A 12,581-nucleotide genomic window follows, 5' to 3' on the forward strand; every position below is an offset into this window, starting at 1 on the left:
AAAAGATGACGTCTTGAAGGCAGCATATGTTGCTCTAAGATCTCAATGTACTTTTCTGCATTAATGCTGCCATCACAGAAGTGTAAATGACCTTTGCCAAGGGCACTGACACAGCCTCATACCATGACAGACCCTGGCCTTTGGACTTGTTGCTGATAACAGTCTGGATGGTCCTTTTCGTCTTTGGTCCAGGGCACACAACGTCCATTTTTTCCAAAAAAGTTCTGGAATGCTGATTCATCTGACCACAATACACGTTTCCACTGTGTGATGGTCCATCCTAGATGCCTCCAAACCCAGAGAAGTTGACGTCGCTTCTGGACATGGTTAACATCAGGCTTCTTTTTTGCACAGTGAAGTTTTAAGTGGCATTTGTGCATGTAACTCTGTATTGTAGTGCTTGACAAAGGTTTGCAAAAGTAATCCTTTGCCCATGTGGTTACATCAGCTATTGTTGAGTGACGGTTCTTGATGCAGTGCCGTCTGAGGGATAGAAGATCACAGGCGTTCAGTTTAAGCTTGCGCCCTTGGTCTTTACGCGCTGAAATTCCTCCCAATTCCTTGAATCGTTTAATAATATTATGCACTGTAGAGGGAGAAATATGCAAATCCCTTCCAATCTTTCTCTGAGGTACATTGTTTTTAAATATTTCAATAATTTGTTGACAAACTGGAGATCCTCTGATCATCTTTGCTCATCAAAGACTCAGCCTTTCCTGGATGCTGCTTTTGTACCAAACCATGATTACAATCACCTGTTGACATCACCTGTTTGGAATCTCATTATTATTTAGTTTTTTCACCTCATTACTAGCCCTAAATTGCCCCCGTCCCAACCTTTTTCGGAATGTGTTGCAGGCCTGAAATGCAGGAATAGAGATGTATTAACAAATTAAATAAAGTTGAGCAAACAAAACATGAAATATCTTGGGTTTAAACTGTCTGCAATCAAATAAAAGTCAAAGTAAATGTAAGGAACACTGCATTTTTATTTTCTTTGCATTTTCCATACTGTCCCAACTCTTTCTGATTTGGGGTTGTAGTAGTCTTCCCATTCTAATCTCATTTTTAACAGCTTTTTGTTGCACAATGCTTCTAGTTCTAACATATTGGGCTGCTTTGTATGCCCAGCTTGTTTATTTTGCTTGATTTTTAATAATGTTAAAGTTAGTGTAGGAACAATTCCATAAGCTTTAACCTGTGTTTCCTGATGTAAATCATGGTATGTTATGGAATATTGTCCTGTTGTAGAGGTCAGCCTATTTTCAGCCCAGTTTTTCGGCTGTGTGACCTTTGCTTCTGAAATTTGCTGATATTTAGTGGAGCTACCCATTTAAGGTTTCCTGTGACACTAGCTGCTACAACTTTAAAACATTGTTGATATTCTTCTATTAACACATTTGTTTCAGACAGGATTTTGTTTGACTAAAAGTTCAGTATTCCAACACAACTCCATCCCTGGTTTTATCTCCTACAGGTTAAAAATCACTTTTCTTTTCTAAATGAGAATGGATTAATGTGCATGAATGTAAGAGCTGAGATGTTTGCCCCTATGATGTCAACACTTGGAGGCCTAAGGGGTTGGATAAAAGCCTATGAATACCATAATTGGGCTCTTGCATGCAGTGAAATCATTACAAAGGTCAAAACCCAGGTAATCCTGGGCAAATCCATAATCACATTTCACAGTCAGCGTTACATAAAACTCAACAAAATGATAGGACCAATGACTTTAGACTACATTTGTCTTTATTATATTATTTATTTTCTGAAGCTTTTACAATTGGCAACATCTGAAATTGATGATTTATGCATTAGCTCTTTTTCTATTTTTCTTATTTCTCTTTTTCATTTACATTATTTATATGCTTTCTTTAAAATATGACAATATTATCAAAAATATACATACATCATATACATGACCTAATTCTTTTTAGTGAGTAGGATGAACTGCTGCTGGTGTGCTGGTTTGCCAATTTATTGCAATTTTAGATCACAACTCCGTAAGTACATAACACATACAAATGTCTGTATGTACACTTGATTGTGAGCTTGTTGGAATTCCTATTCAAAAGCAATTAGCATTAACATGGAGTTATAGCTTTAAAAGCCTCCCTTATTGTAGGTAGACATTACTCAATATTACACAGAAGTGTGTCTGGGAGAAATTGTGTCCATTCAATCAAACAAATATTTGTGAGCTCAGGCGCTTATATGGGATAAGCTTGCAGTCAGCATACTGATCCAATACAAAGGTGTTCAATAGCCTTAAGGACAGGCCACTGAAAAATACCAAAAACATTATCGGATACCTTAATATTTAAACATTTCATATTTAAAGCAACTTTACAGAATCCAGGACCAACAGACCAAAAACCCCCTGTTGAGCAAGCCGAAAAAACCTGGAGAGGAACCAGATTCAGCAGGGACCAATCCTCCTTGGGTGGCCTGGAGATTAATTTGAATGAATAGGATATACACAAATCATACACACACAAAATTAAATTAAACTAAAAGTTATAACTGGCAAAAAATACAAATAATAATATTGCAAACAGTTGGAGTTCTTCATTATTCAGTCCAGTCTGTTATAAAGTCCGTAGTGAGTTCTGGACATTTTTGGTGCAAACACGCCAGATTCCCGTCATATCTATCAGGAGCAGCATTGTTGGCACAGCAGTCTTGACTTGCAGGCTTCAATCTCAGGTGGGTAAACAGGTTTCTGTCAGAACCACCTCGGGGTAAAACAATAGAAAATGTAGTTAAAATGTGAAATCATTAAGAGTAAAATGTCAGTTTTGCAGAGAGTAGCATGAGACTCCGGCACTCCTAATTATTACAGCATAACTAAAAGGGAGAACTAGCAGGTAACACAGTCAGCCTTACCCACCGTCATGAAACCTGAGTGATTGGATAAGAGAGGCAAACCTACAGCAACCCAACATCCCTGATCACCACAAGTTTCTATGATCTAGAACCCCCAAGCTCTGTGCCTTTGTCTATAGTCTGGGTGGGCAGTTCCAATCCTAGGGGTCAGAAATCAGACACAGCCAGAGGCCAACATGCAGCATCAGCAAATCTGACAACATGAGAGCACCAGACTGCGCAGACACCAGACCTCCAGGAACAGAGCCACACATCCAAACAACTGGAGTTTGTTTATGGATCAGCCAGAGCATCCAATGAGAAGAACATTAGAATAATCTAACTAAGAAGTTATAAACGCATTGATCAGTTTTTCAGCGTCATTAGCAGATAGTATATTTCTTATTTTAGAGATATTACGCAAATGAAAGAATGCAACTCTAGTAATATTATTAACATGTGCATCAAAGGAGAGGTCTGAATCTATTGTGACACCCAAGTTTTTTACATTTTAGCTGGGAGTAACAGAGAAAGTGTTAAGTTTTAGAACCAGGTTAGACAACTTGTCTCTCGCAGCCTTAGATCAAACAAGTAATACCTCTGTTGCACGCTATCCATTCTTTTATGTAGTTTACACAATCTTCAGTCTTAAAGATTATGTTAATGTCATTGGGTTTGGCTGATATATACAGCTGTGTGTTGTCTGCATAGCAGTAAATATTTATGCCATGTTTATGAATAATTTTTCCTAATGGTAACATATAGAGTGTAAATAATAGAGGTCCCAATACTGACCCCTGTGGAACACCATACTTTACTTTTGTAGTTTCAGAGCAATTATTATTTACTAGGGCTGTCGAAGTTAACGCGATAATAACGCATTAACGCAATCTCAATTTAACGAGATTTTAAAAAATAGTGCCGTTAACGCACTAATTACATTACGAGATTTTTTCACTTCTAAAACTAAAGCAATTCATTTTTCACCCACGGGAGACAGATTGAATTATTCTCACTGACCACACTCACACGCACGTTTAATGTTCTTTAGTTCCGTTTGACAAAAAAAACCCTTAAAAATAGAGCTAACAGTGAAGATAACCGGTTACAAAAGCAGCGACCGCTGTTTGTGTTCAATTCTCTGTTCACAGTGTCGATACAAGTGATTCAAGAATCGATTCATTGTAAGCGCAGCGTAAGTTTCTTTTCTCAGTCATCTCTCCGTTTTTACTGTTATAATAAATGATGCGGTTGTAAATAAACACCAAATACTACAGAACATTTTGTGTGACTCGCTTACCTTATAAAGCTCAGGCTTAATTATACTGGTTATTACCACAGAGCGGGAGTCGACTCAGAGTCGTTTACGATTTACCGAGGTGAACCACGAACGTGCTGATAGAATCGGCTCAGATGGGATCGGACTGTATTATCTTTTTAAAGTAAATATTTCAATCAGCAGAATCGCATCGCATGTATGATGGATGGTGCACAACGTTAATTACGTGCGTTTATTAATGAACGTTTACGTTAGCTTGTCAGAAGCTTTCTCAATGATGTCTGTGCAGTGTTTTTTTTTTTTTACAATTAGTGATGGCAAGCAACTGTTCCACTGCACTATTTTACACTAAAAACTACTCTATTCCATAATGCTCCAGATTGCATCATTCTAAATAGGTATCGGCGAGTACAAAAATACATGTACTCGTACTCGGTTGGGAAAAAATGGTATCGATGCATCCCTAGTGAAAACACACTCACTTCGTGTAGAAACGTCCATCAAACCATCGTCACGATACAACCACAGAAAAGTCTGTTACAATAACTGCGCATCTGACATATATACGAAGTCAAGGTTCTCTGCTAGATAGTATTACTGCCTAATATGTGAGTGAATAAAACTCCCTTACAGTTTTCTCTTGTCCCAGCAGTTTTTAACATAAGTACATTTAGCATAAATATGTTCACCATTTTAATTGTAACATTTCACTTAAAATCCTTGTTTTCTATAACATTTACACAGATTTTTTTTAATGCGATTAATCGCGATTAACTATGTAAAATTCTGAGATTAATCGCGATTAAAAATTTTAATCGTTTGACAGCCCTATTATTTACATACTATTATTTATTATTTAGATACTTGTCAGGACTAGCCCAGGTCTCAGTTAAACAAAGTGCACTAAGACACTAGTCCTGACGAGTATCTAGGTTTAAATGAAGCTGTAAGGTTCTGTGGCGTCAGTGGTACTTACCACTCTTCCCTGATGTCACAGAGCCTTACAGAGCTCAGTAGAGGAAGGCCTTAAATAATAGGCCTTCCAATTAGGGCGAATCGCCTGCAGCTGTGGGCTGGCTTACTTAAGCCAGCTCTGCACAGCAGCGGGGGTCGCACCTTTTGTCTGCTTTTGTTTCTTTTGTTTGTTTTTTCAGTTCTCTGGTGGCAGCGCATCCACGCTTAGGTCAGACGGTATCCCCTGGTGGCATGTGCCATTAGGGTGTGTAGACTGCAAGGTCGAGGTAACATCTTTATTTAGCCTATTGCTTTAGCGTGGTGCGACGCCGTGCAGCCCTCGTGCTGCCTTTTCTTTATTCGGTTAGCGTTAGCGGTGCTGCTAAACAGCAAGCGATATCGCTTGCAGCCGTATCCGCATTATCCTCTCATCTTAAGTGGTCATTTTGTTTCGTAACCGCTGGGTGGCGAGGCCGTTAAGTGTTCGGCTCTCGCGTCAACATCCCCGGTTCGAATCTGCACTTCTGAGGCTGTCTAACTGATTTGTTCTATTCTTCTCTTTTCAGATCGGCGAACTTCATTAGCTGCAACCTTCAGCGAAGCCACGCCGATCGCGTTCTTCCCGTAGCCCACCGCCGTGCGGGGGGCTATTGATGTCCGGGAGTCCTTAACTCCCGTGTCATATTGCTGTAGTGCCTTAGCGCTTTCAGCTTGGTGGGTTAGTAACTGCCTGATGGTGATGCCGTCAAGCGCTCGGCTATAACGCCATTACCCGGTTTACACCCACCGCTTTATTTTCAGCGATAGTGGGATTAGTAACTGCCAGATGGTGATGCCGTCAAGCGCTCGGCTATAACGCCATTACCCGGTTTACACCCACCGCTTTATTCTCAGCGATAGTGGGATCAGTAACTGCCTGATGGTGATGCCGTCAAGCGCTCGGCTATAACGCCATTACCCGGTTCACACCCACCGCTTTATGTTTCAGCGCCAGTAGGTTCAGTAACTGCCTGATGGTGACGCCGTCAAGCGCTCGGCTATAACGCCATTACCCGGTTCATACCTACCGCTTTATTTTCAGCGTCTACACACACCCCCTCACCCGCGCTACGCCAGCGCGTCGGCAACACAACCGCCGTGCATCGGCGCGACCCGGGTTCGCGCCTTGCATTAATCTTTGTTTTCCTTTTTCAGTTTTCGTTGCCTGCATCGCCCAGCGGCCTCCAGCGGGGTTCATTATTGGTTTTGTTTTTGTTTTGTGTTTTGTGTTTAATTTTTCATTTAAAAAATAAAATTATTGTTTACGTTAACCTCCGCACTTGAGTCCTTTCTCTCCCACGTGACAGAAGCAGCTACTCCGGGATACAGTCCTGAATATAAGGCGCGTCTTAATGGTCGTAGAGGAGTAGTCACAATTTATGACAAAGACATAGGCCTCACTGTAAAAGCAATACATATACCTAACTCATTTGAAGTTACTGACACCTGACATATGTGATAATTTCATTTGCTATTACAGTTTTACACTCAATCTAATGTTTAGTAGTCCTAACTTTAATCGAACTTGTTTTTATAAGGCTAATATAAGGCTTTATGTTAGATTTATGAGGTTATTAGGACATACTTTTTGATAATGTTTTAACTTACAACTGACATGGTGAACAGACACAGTCTTAATAGTTTGGGACCTAAAGATTTCAGGTGACGTCCGATGGCGACAGTAGACTGTCGGTTTAGTCTGTTTGTCTGCTGCATGGTCTCGGCTCTGGATAGTCAATTACCAATATCTGCCGCTAAATAAGACATGATTGTAATTGTTTTAACTGAAATTTAGCTATTAACTGAATTTTAGCTATTAATCCATTAAACCTTTTCCAGACTACACGACCCTCCTGCAGTTCTGTTGCTGGTAGCATTCTGACACCTACTGGATTAGAAAAATCATGACTTTCATTAAATCATGACGTCATGTTTCCTGAATAACCGGCACGTTTAAGTTGGAAAAAAGACCAACTTGATGTGGTCCACACATTTATTGATTATTTACTGATTAAATAAGCTAAACCTGTTATACAGATGAACTTGGTGGGTATACATTTGCTGACTTTTGCGCATCTGTGCTCTGTATATTCACACCCAGTCCCATTTACCAATCAAAATGATGAGATCAGATGTGTTTGGGTAGTGGACCATTTACATCACTGCAGTAACATGGTAATAACACAGTAGGGTGTAATGTTCTGGTATGATTTTATCAGATGCAGCAGTGTTGTTGGGATATTTATATACAGTTGTAACCACCCTGGAATACATACCATATTAGCACTTATCGTAGGTTAGTACTTTAAAATTACCATCAGCACAGCTGCACTTGATACACTCATTGTGGAGCTGAGACTAGCCAACCCCCAATATCAACTGTTCAGTGGAGGTCTTTTATCCAACTTTGTAGCAACAGTTAAGGGAAGGTCCTTTCCTCTAAAAAAATAAAAAAGCAAGGTCCATAGAGACACGGTTTGACAGGTTTGGTGAGGAGGACCAGTTGTTTTTTTTATTTAATAATTATATTTAAATAAGAAAAATAGTACTTTTCATTCAGACACCAAAAAAACCAATTACAATTATTTTGTGCATAATACACACCAAATTCCAAAAAGTTGAAAATGTAGGAAAAAGTTTTGATTATGAGAATAAAATCTAAATAATTATGAGAATAAAGTTGAAATGATTATGAGAATAAAGTCGAAATGATTATGAGAATAAAGTCAAAATTATTTAGAGATTAAAGTCGAAATGATTATGAGAATAAAGTCGAAATTATTTCGAGATTAAAGTCGAAATTATTATGAGAATAAAGTTGAAATGATTATGAGAATAAAGTCGAAATGATTATGAGAATAAAGTTGAAATTATTATGAGAATAAAGTTGAAATGATTATGAGAATAAAGTCGAAATGATTATGAGAATAAAGTCGAAATTATTTCGAGATTAAAGTCGAAATGATTATGAGAATAAAGTCGAAATTATTTCGAGATTAAAGTCGAAATGATTATGAGAATAAAAACGAAATTACTTAGAGATTAAAGTCGAAATGATTATGAGAATAAAGTCGAAATGATTATGAGAATGAAGTCCAAATGATTATGAGAATGAAGTCCAAATGATTATGAGAATGAAGTCCAAATGATTATGAGAATAAAGTCGAAATGATTATGAGAATAAAGTTGAAATGATTATGAGAATGAAGTCGAAATGATTATGAGAATAAAGTCAAAATATTATGGCCAGAGTGAGCAGCCGTCATAAGCTTGTCAGTTCAGAGAAGCAGGGGTGTCGTAGTGGGGTGAAAAGTTGGACTGAGTTACCAGGGCCCCAAGTTGGGGGAGGGCCCTTGAGGAGTCTAGAAGAAGTCTGGACTGGGGTGAAGGGGGCCTGGGATGAAGGGGGCCCATGGGCACTGCTTGTGCATAGGGCCCAGAATTTGGTGCTACGCCCCTGCAGAGAAGCACGGGTCTCAGTACCTGGATCAGCACGCAAGCGCTGAGGACAGCGTTCAATGTGTGATACTGTGGTTATCCAATAACCCGCGGTTACTTTTGGATTGTTGTTTGTATTGTACGCTTCTATTCACATGACATGATGACTAAACCCGTCAATGCAACAATTTATAGCGATGCCATACGGCTTTAGTTTATCGTACGAGTCCATAAGACTCGGTTAAAGTACTGTGGGTGGTGCACGTTCTTCTAAATAAACACAGTTTATTGCAAAGCCGTTTCAACGCCCTTATACTAATAACAAATTGGTGCTGATGTGCCAGGTGATTGGGGATTTCTTTATTTGTGAAACTTTACCAAATCATGAAAATCCCTCATTTAACACAAGGAAGTTGCTATGGCCATAATATTTTGACTTCAATCTTGAAATCATTTCTACTTTAATTGCGAAATCATTTCGACTTTAATCTTGAAATTATTTCTACTTTAATTGCGAAATCATTTCGACTTTAATCTTGAAATTATTTCGACTTTATTCTCGAAATCGAAACTTAAAAAAATATTTTTCTTTAAAGTGGCCCTAATACGCTGTCGTAGTATTGTAAACAGTACAAAGACAAAATGTTAATGGTTCAACCAATTAATTTTACTGTTTTTACTTTTTTATTTATTTATTTATTGTATAGAGATGCTCATTCTTTCATGGCTGCAACACATTCCAAACAAGTTATGATAGGATCATGTTTACCACTGTGTTACATCAAGTTACTTTTAATGTTCTGTAATAGTTTGCAAACTCAAGGCAAATATTGTAGTTGTCAAGGTGAAATTTATTTCATTCTTATTAAATATAATACTACAGCTGCTGACTAATCTGCTAAAAACGATGGCACCATTTGCTGTTGATTTAAAATGCACATGTAACCATCAGTAATAGAGATGTCTTCACAGCTGTTCAAGTAACTCATGCAGTTGCCACTAGCATACTAGTTGCCAAAGCATGGCTGACACTGGCTTTTAAACTTTTTGGAACTGGATGGTCCTCTTATTCTTTCGTTCAGAGCACACATTTCCACTTTGTGTCAATTTCAGAAAAGCTTGAGTCCAGAGAAGTCAGAGGCATTTCTGGATGTTGTTGACATATGACTTTTTGTTTTGACTTAATTTTTGTATTTGTAGATGCAGTGACAAAATGTGTTTACTGACAATGGTGAAATTAAACATTGCTCTTCAATCTCGCCGTTTTAGCACAGAGATTTCTCTATATTCTCAATTTTTTATTACATATTTTATGGATTGTAGAGGGTGAAATCCCTAAATTCCTTGCAACTGTGAGTTGAGAAACATTGATTTCAAACAGTTGGACCATTCGCTCAAGCAGTATTTCTCAAAAGGACAAACCTCAACTGATCCTTGCTAATAGATGAATAAGCATTTGGTTTATGCTCCAATTATAATAGCATGACATGTAATCTATTTAAATGTTTACTGGTGAAGAAGTTCTAACTTTTTTTAAATGTGTTTTAGGCATCAAATTAAAATTACTATATGCTCACACAAATCCATAAAATAAATAAGTTAAAATATTCCAGTGTGATTTTTTTCTTTACCCCAACGTTAAAAATCCTAAAGATGCAGAGAATTAACTAACCATTTACACAAACTCAGAAATCAACATAACTGGGATTTGAATGATTTTTACCATATTTTTACACAATGTATAACACAGATGTTGATTTCTTTACCAACTGCCATGTATTATGCTTCATCCATCTTAAAAACATCCACATAACATGATGCTGCCACCATTGTACTTTACTGTAGGGATTGGTGTTCTCAGGGTGACAAGCAGTTCTGCCAAATTTGCTAAAAGGCTAAAAAGTTTAGTTTTGGTCTCATCTGACCAGTGAACCCTCCGAAACTGTGATATAGCTGTCCTGTAAAAATACCCCATCTGAACAGTGAATCAGGCCAGCTTATTTAGGCCTATTTTCGTCTTTAGGGTACTTTTTTATATAAATATTTTGTTTATGCAGTTTCTCCCCTTTTTCTTCATTTTAGTGCGTCATGCTTCCTCTCCACCAATGCCGATCCCCGCTCTGGTTAAGGAGAACAAAGCTAACCCACGCCCCCTCCGACACGTGGGCAGCAGCCATATGCATTTTGTCATCTACAATTTGACGAGTGCAATGCGGATCAGCACTGTGTATGGAGAGACACACCCTGACAGACTCTTTTCCTGTCTCTGTGCAGGCACCATCAATCAGCCAGCAGAGGTCGTAGTTGCATTAGTTATGAGAGAGTCCCTATCCGGCTTTAACATCCCATCCCTATCTGAACAACAGGCAACAATCTTTGTTCATGTGTTCACTCGGCAGGCAGAGCTGAGATTCAATATGATGACTAACTGGGCTAAACAGACTAACTGGGCTAAACAGACTAACTGGGCTAAACAGACGAACAGGACTAAACAGACTGAACAGGACTAAACAGACTGAACAGGACTAAACAGACTAACAGGACTAAACAGACTAACAGGACTAAACAGACTAACAGGACTAAACAGACTGAACAGGACTAAACAGACTGAACAGGACTAAACAGACTGAACAGGACTAAACAGACTGAACAGGACTAAACAGACTAACTGGGCTAAACAGACTAACTGGGCTAAACAGACTGAACAGGACTAAACAGACTGAACAGGACTAAACAGACTGAACAGGACTAAACAGACTGAACAGGACTAAACAGACTAACAGGGTTAAACAGACTAACTGGGCTAAACAGACTAACTGGGCTAAACAGACTAACTGGGCTAAACAGACTAACTGGGCTAAACAGACTGAACAGGACTAAACAGACTAACAGGGTTAAACAGACTGAACAGGACTAAACAGACTAACCATGACTAAACAAACTCAACATGACAAAGGCAACGACAAGAACAAACCAGAATAGATCAGGATCTATATGAACCAGACAGAGATACATTAGTCAAACAGAGCAACCATGAAACAAATCCAGTAATCCCCACCAGCCTCTCCCAGTACCTCTCTTAAATATATTGCAGCTGGGGCTAATTAGCCCCAGAGAACCAATCCAGAGAGGGGAGCTGGCTGGAGGCTGATTGCTCCAATAGAGGTGGGTGTGGCAGACAGGAGCACACAGAAGGCTCAAGTGTGACAGTAGCCCCCCCTGTAGGCACGACTCCCGGCGTGCCCAAATATAAACACAAAAAAAAAAGGGGGTCCTGGACCCTGCGGGGCGAATTTAAAGTAATTCATAACGTTCCGAGGCAGGCATGACATAAGTGCGGTAACTCGGGGTGCCGACGGAAATCCAGAAGCACCGTCGGGGGGCGCCAACGAGGGTTCAGAAGCACTGTCAGGGGGTGCCGACAAGAGTTCAGAAGCGCCATCGGGGGCCGCTGACGAGGAGCCAGAAGCACCATCTAAGGGCGCCAACTCATGAACTGAAGTGCCATCGGAGGACACCAACTCGGGAACAGAAGCACCCTCTGGGGGTACCAACTCAGGAACAGAAGCGCCATCGGGGGCCACCAACTCAGGAACAGGAGCGCCATCAGAGGGCGCCGACTTAAGGACAGAAGCGCTGTCAGGAAGCGCCAACGAGGAAACAGAAGTGCCGTCGGAGGACACCAACTCAGGAACAGAAGCACCGCCGGGGGGCGCCAACGAGGAAACAGGGACACCATCAGGGGGTGCTGACTTGAGGACAGAAGCGCCATCGGAGGGCGCCTTCGAGAGTTCAGAAGCACCGTTAATGGGTGCCAACTTGGAAACATAAGCGCCATCGGGCGACGCCGACTCGGGAACAGAAGCGCCGTCAGGGAGCGCCAACATGGAAACAGAAGCCAGCTGCGTGGAGCCTGGCAAAGAGGCTTCGGGAGCCAGCTGCGTGGAGCCTGGCGAAGAGGCTTCGGGAGTCAGCTGCAAAAACACTGGAGAAACGTCATTAATCA

This window comes from Trichomycterus rosablanca, chromosome 3, assembly GCF_030014385.1.
Source record: "Trichomycterus rosablanca isolate fTriRos1 chromosome 3, fTriRos1.hap1, whole genome shotgun sequence".
NCBI lineage: Eukaryota > Metazoa > Chordata > Actinopteri > Siluriformes > Trichomycteridae > Trichomycterus > Trichomycterus rosablanca.